At 38.0% G+C, this 5,642-nt stretch overlaps 1 pseudogene; it reads left to right on the forward strand.

Annotated features, from left to right (window-relative positions):
* The first annotated feature begins 5,070 nt into the window (after positions 1-5,070).
* Positions 5,071-5,183, forward strand: LOC138843613 (U2 spliceosomal RNA; annotated as a pseudogene).
* The last annotated feature ends 459 nt before the right edge of the window (positions 5,184-5,642 follow it).

The raw sequence follows: 5,642 nt of genomic DNA on the forward strand, positions 1-5,642 counted from the left end.
TCACAGTCTAACTCAGCCTGTCAGAAAAAAAAAAAGCTAGAGATATATTAATCTAACGGAACATTTTTTATTTAGGTATTGGGAAACTGCTGTCTCAGACACAGTGCTAAGCACTGGGTTCAGAAACTGGGGTGGGATGGGGAGAGGGTTACAAATACATAAAGTTTTAAAAGACTGCCTTTAAGGTGCTCCCAATGGAGGAGTAGGAGAAAAGACACACAAATTTGTGAGTCTTAAAAATTTTGTGGAAAATGCATATTATGAAACAACTATATATGAATTTCAAAAACTTTGGCACCAAAACATCTTTTAATTTCAGTTTTTCATGAACCTTTTGAAGTACCCTTGCATTTGTAAAGTAACTAAAGTTTATTATAGCACAATGTTTTCCTGGAAAATGCCTCCAAAATGTTTCCCATGGTTGGTAAAGCAGGAGAGTGGCATCAGGGGAAACCTCATGGAAAAAGCTTTTCTTTCTCCTTTTTATTTTTTAATTTATTTTTTAAAATTTTTTAAGGTATACAAATTTCATGTATTTCATATAAACAGATTTAAGGACATAATAATACTTTTCACCCAACCCTCCTTCCCACCCACACTCAAATCCTTCTACCTCCTTCTACTCTTATTGCCACTCTTAATTTTTTTTTTTTTTTTTTTTTTTACATTTTAAGCTTTTATTCAGTGCGAAAGATGCATGGGAAAGTGAGAGCTTTATTTAAGAGAGGGGTAAATGTAGATTCATGCCAAGTATCAGGAACCAGCCACGTGGAAGAGCATCTAGGCTAGGAAGCATGGGGCAGGTGGCCCGAAGGCCATGCACCCTGGAGGCGCAGTACTTCAGCCAGCCCCCTACTGGCAAGAGGCCAGGGAAAGGAAAGGAAAGAGGGGCAAAAAAAGGGCCTGACACACTGTGTCCCAGGCTTTAATCCATTTTCAAAGGGGATGGGTTAATTAATCTGATTGGCTGGTGGGCACTCAGGTGTGGCCAGGTAGAGGCATGAGGTCATGTGGGGTGTGGTGAAGGCGTGGTCTTCCAGCTCACAAACCTAATCAATTTTAAATTGTATGCCTCTGTACTTGATTCCCACCACTCCTAATTTGCACAAAGCTCTATTTTCAATTTACTTTATACTCATAACACTAGCCCTACACTAAGTACAGAGTTCAACAAATAGTAAGAAGAAAGAAACATTGTTCCTCAACACTGGAGACAAGGGCTGTAAACAATCACTGAATCTCAAAATGTCAATTTCCCTCCTACACATTATATTTTGGTACTCTATTAGTTGCCACACATCGAGGAAAACTCATGGTATTTGTCTTTTGGGGACTAGCTTATTTCACTAAGCATTATTTTTTCCAGTTGCATCCATTTTGGTACACAACACAGGATGTCATTTTTTTTCTTTACTACTGAGTAATATTCCATAGTGTATATATACCATGATTTCTTTATCCAGTCATAAGTAAGTGGACATCTGGGTTGATTCCATATCTTAGCAATTGTGAATTGAGCTGCAATGAATAGATAACTCTTTCATATACTGATTTCATTTTGTTTGGGTAGATTCCCAGGAGTGGAATTGCTGGATCATATGATATATTTATTTTCAATTTATGAAGTATCTTCATACTATCTTCAACAATGGCTAAACCAGTTTACTTACCCACCAGCAGTGGATTAGGGTACCATTTCGTTCACATCCTTGCCAGCATTTATTGTTTGTTGATTTCTGTATGAGAGCCATTCTAACCTGGGTGAGGTGAAACCTCATTGTAGTTTTGATTTGCATTTCCCTGATGGTTAGTGATCCTGAGCTTTTTTTCATGTGTCTGTTGACCATCCAAATTTCCTATTTGGAAAAATGCCTGTTCAAGTCATTTCCCCATATTTTAACTGGATTCTTTGTTTTGCTGTTGAGAGTCTTGAGCTCTTTATAGATTCTGGCTATTAATCCTTTATCAGATTCACAGTTGCAAATATTTTCTCCCATTCTATCAGTTGCCACCTTGCTGAGCGTTTCCTTTACAATGCACAAACTTCTCAGCTTGATGTCATCCCATTTGTTAATTCTGGCTTTGATTGCCTGTGCTTCAGGAGTCTTTTCCAGGAAGTCTTTTCCTGTGCCAATGTCTTGCAGAGTTTCCCCAGAATTCTCTAGTAATTTGATGGCATCGGGTGGTAGATTTAGGTCCTTGATCCACTTTGAGTGGATTTTTGTGTGAGATGTAAGGTAAGGGTCTTGCTTCATACTTCCACATGTGGAGATCCAGTTTTCCCAGCACTATTTTCTCAAGAGACTGTCCTTGCTCCAGGGATTGATTTTAGCTTCTTTGTCAAAGATTAGTTGTTTGTAGATGCATAGATTGATTTCTGGAGTTTCTATTCTGTTCCATGGGTCTACATGTCTATTTTTTGCCAGTGCCAGGCTGTTTTGTTTACAACTGCCCCGTAGTATGTCTTGAAAGCTGGCATTGTGATGCCTCCGGCTTTGTTTTTCGTGTATAAGATTACTTTAGCTATTTAGAATCTCTTGTATTGGGTATGAATTTTAGAATTGCTTTGTCTAGATCTGAGAAAAATGTCATTGGTATTTTGATTGGGATTCCATTGAATCTGTAAATTGCTTTTGGTACTATAGACTTTTTTAAAAAAGATTATTTTATTTGAAAGTCAAAATTACACAGACAGAGAAGGAGAGGCAGAGAGGGATAGAGGGGAGAGAGGGCTTCCATCCACTGGTTCACTCCTCAATTGACTGCAATGGCTGGAGCTGTGCCGATCTGAAGCCAGGAGCCCAGAGCTTCTTCCAGGTCTCCCACATGGATTCAGGGACCCAAGGACTTGGGCCATCTTCCACTGCTTTCCCAGACCATATCAGAGAGCTGGATTCGAAGTGGAACAGCCTGGACTCAAACCAGCACAATTTGGTATACTGGCATTGCAGGTGGCAGTTTTATGCACTACACCACAGTGCTGGTCCAATGTATAGACATTTTGATGATATTAATTCTTCTAATCCATCAACATGGAAAATTTTTCCAATTTTTGTGTCTTCTATTTCTTTGTTTAATGCTGTGATCTCCTTGGTTCTATTTATTCCAAGATATTTTAGCATATTTTTTGTAGTTATTGTGAATAGGATTGATCATAGAAGATCTTTCTCAGCCATGGTATTGTCTGTATATACAAAAACTATTGATTTTGTGTGCTAATTTTATATCCTTCAACTTTACTAAACTCTCTTATGAGTTTAAATAATCTCTTAGGGGAGTCTTTTCTTCCCCAGTATATAGAATCATGTCATCTGCAAAAAGGAATAGTTTGACTTTCTCCTTCCCAATTTGTATCCCTTTGATTTCTTTTTCTTGTCTAATGGTTCTGGCTAAAACTTCCAGGACTATATTAAATAGCAATGGTGAGAGTGGGCATCCTTATCTGGTTCTGGATCTCAGTGGGAATGCTTCCAACTTCTCCCCATTCAATAGGATGTTGGCTGTGGGTTTGTCATAAATTGCCTTGATTGTGTTGAGGAATGTTCCTTTTATACCCGATTTGCTTAAAGTTTTCATCACGAAAGAGTGTTGTATTTTATCAAATGCTTTCTCTACATCTATTGAGATAATCATATGGTTTTTATTCTTTTTTTTTTTTTTTGACAGGCAGAGTGGACAGTGAGAGAGAGAGACAGAGAGAAAGGTCTTCCTTTTTGCCGTTGGTTCACTCTCCAATGGCCGCCGCAGCTGGCGTGCTGCAGCCGGCACACCGCGCTGATCCGATGGCAGGAGCCAGGTACTTATCCTGGTCTCCCATGGGGTGCGGGGCCCAAGTACTTGGGCCATCCTCCACTGCACTCCCGAGCCATAGCAGAGAACTGGGCCTGGAAGAGGGGCAACCGGGACAGAATCCGGCGCCCCGACCAGGACTAGAACCTGGTGTGCCGGCGCCGCTAGGCAGAGGATTAGCCTGTTGAGCCGCGGCACTGGCTTGGTTTTTATTCTTAAGTTTGATAATGTGATGTATCACATTGATTGACTAGTGAATGTTGAACCATCTCTACCTGGGATAAATCCCACTTGGTTTGGGTAAATGATCTTCATGATGTGTTGTTGGATTCCATTAGCTAGTGTTTTGTTGAGGATTTTTGCATCCATCTTCATTAGGGATATCGGTCTATAGTTCTCTTTCTCTGTTGTATTTTTTCATCTTTAGAAATTAAGGTAATGCAGACTCCACAGAAGGAGTTTGGGAAGATTCCTTCCATTTCAATTGTTTTAAATAGTTGTGAAGAATTGGAATTAGTTCTTTAAATGTCTAGTAGAATTCAGCAATGACGCTGTCCAGTCCTGGGCTTTTCTTTTTTGGAAGGGTCTGTATTACTTATTGAATCTCCATTTTGGTAATTGGTCTGTTTAGGTTTTCTATGTCAATTTTAATAATTGTATGTGTCCAGCAATCTATCCATTTCTTCTAGAATTTCCAGCTGTTTACATGTAGGTCTTTGTAGTGATTACTGATGATTCTTTTTATTTCTGTGGTATCTGTTGTCACATTTCCTTTTCCATCTCTAATTTTATTGATTTGTCCCTCTTTTTTTGTTTTTGGGCCATTGGGAATCAAATTTGTTTATTTTTTTTTTCAAAATTCCAGATCTTCATTGTACCAATCATTTTTATTGTTTTTTGTTTCAATTTTGTTTATTTCTTCTCTAATTTTAATTGCTCCTTTTCTCCTACTAATGTTGGGTTTGGTTTGTTGTTGTTTTTCAAGGTCTTTTAGATGCATTTATAGTTCATTCATTTGGTACCTTTCCAATTTCTTGATGTAGGCATCAATTGCTATAAACGTCTCTCTTACCACTGCTTTTTCTCTGTCCCATGAGATTTGATATGTTATATTGTAATCTAGCAATGTTTTTATTCCCAGAAATTTTTTGATTTCTTCTCTGACCAACTGCTCATTCCAGAGCATGTTTTCTTAGTCTCCACATGTTTGCATATGTTCTTGAGATTCTTGAGTTGTTAATTTCTAGCTTTGTTCCATTGTGGTCAGAAAATATGAATGGGATCACTTCTCGGCCTTTTGGCTAAGATCAAGTGTAGTATCTGTTCTTATCAGTTTAATATCAGAAAATATGAATGGTATGATTATAATTTTTTTGAATTTGCTGAGACTTTCTTTATGGCCTAGTATATGGTATATCCAAGAGAAAGGTCCATGAACTGATAAAAAGAATGAGAAATCTGCAACTCTGGGATGAAGGATTCTATAGATATCACTTAGGTCCATTTGGTCCATCAACTCTGCTGTTTCTTTGTTGCTTTTGTGTTTACTTGATCTGTCTATAGATGAAAGTGAGGTGTTGATGTCACCTATTACTATTGTATGGGTGTCTATGTCTTTTTTTAGATCTATTAACATTTGTTGTAAATAGCCAAGCACCCTGGCATTGGGTGCATATACATTTATTATAGTCATATCTTCCTGTTGAATTGATCCTTTAATCATTACATAGTGCATTTCTTTGTCACTTTTAACTGTTTTTGTGTTAAAGTCTATTTTGTCTGATATTAGGGGGGCTACACCTGCCCATTTGAGATTCTCATTAACATAGAGCATCTTTTTCCATCCTTTCACT

Source organism: Oryctolagus cuniculus, chromosome 8 (assembly GCF_964237555.1).
Source record: "Oryctolagus cuniculus chromosome 8, mOryCun1.1, whole genome shotgun sequence".
Lineage (NCBI taxonomy): Eukaryota > Metazoa > Chordata > Mammalia > Lagomorpha > Leporidae > Oryctolagus > Oryctolagus cuniculus.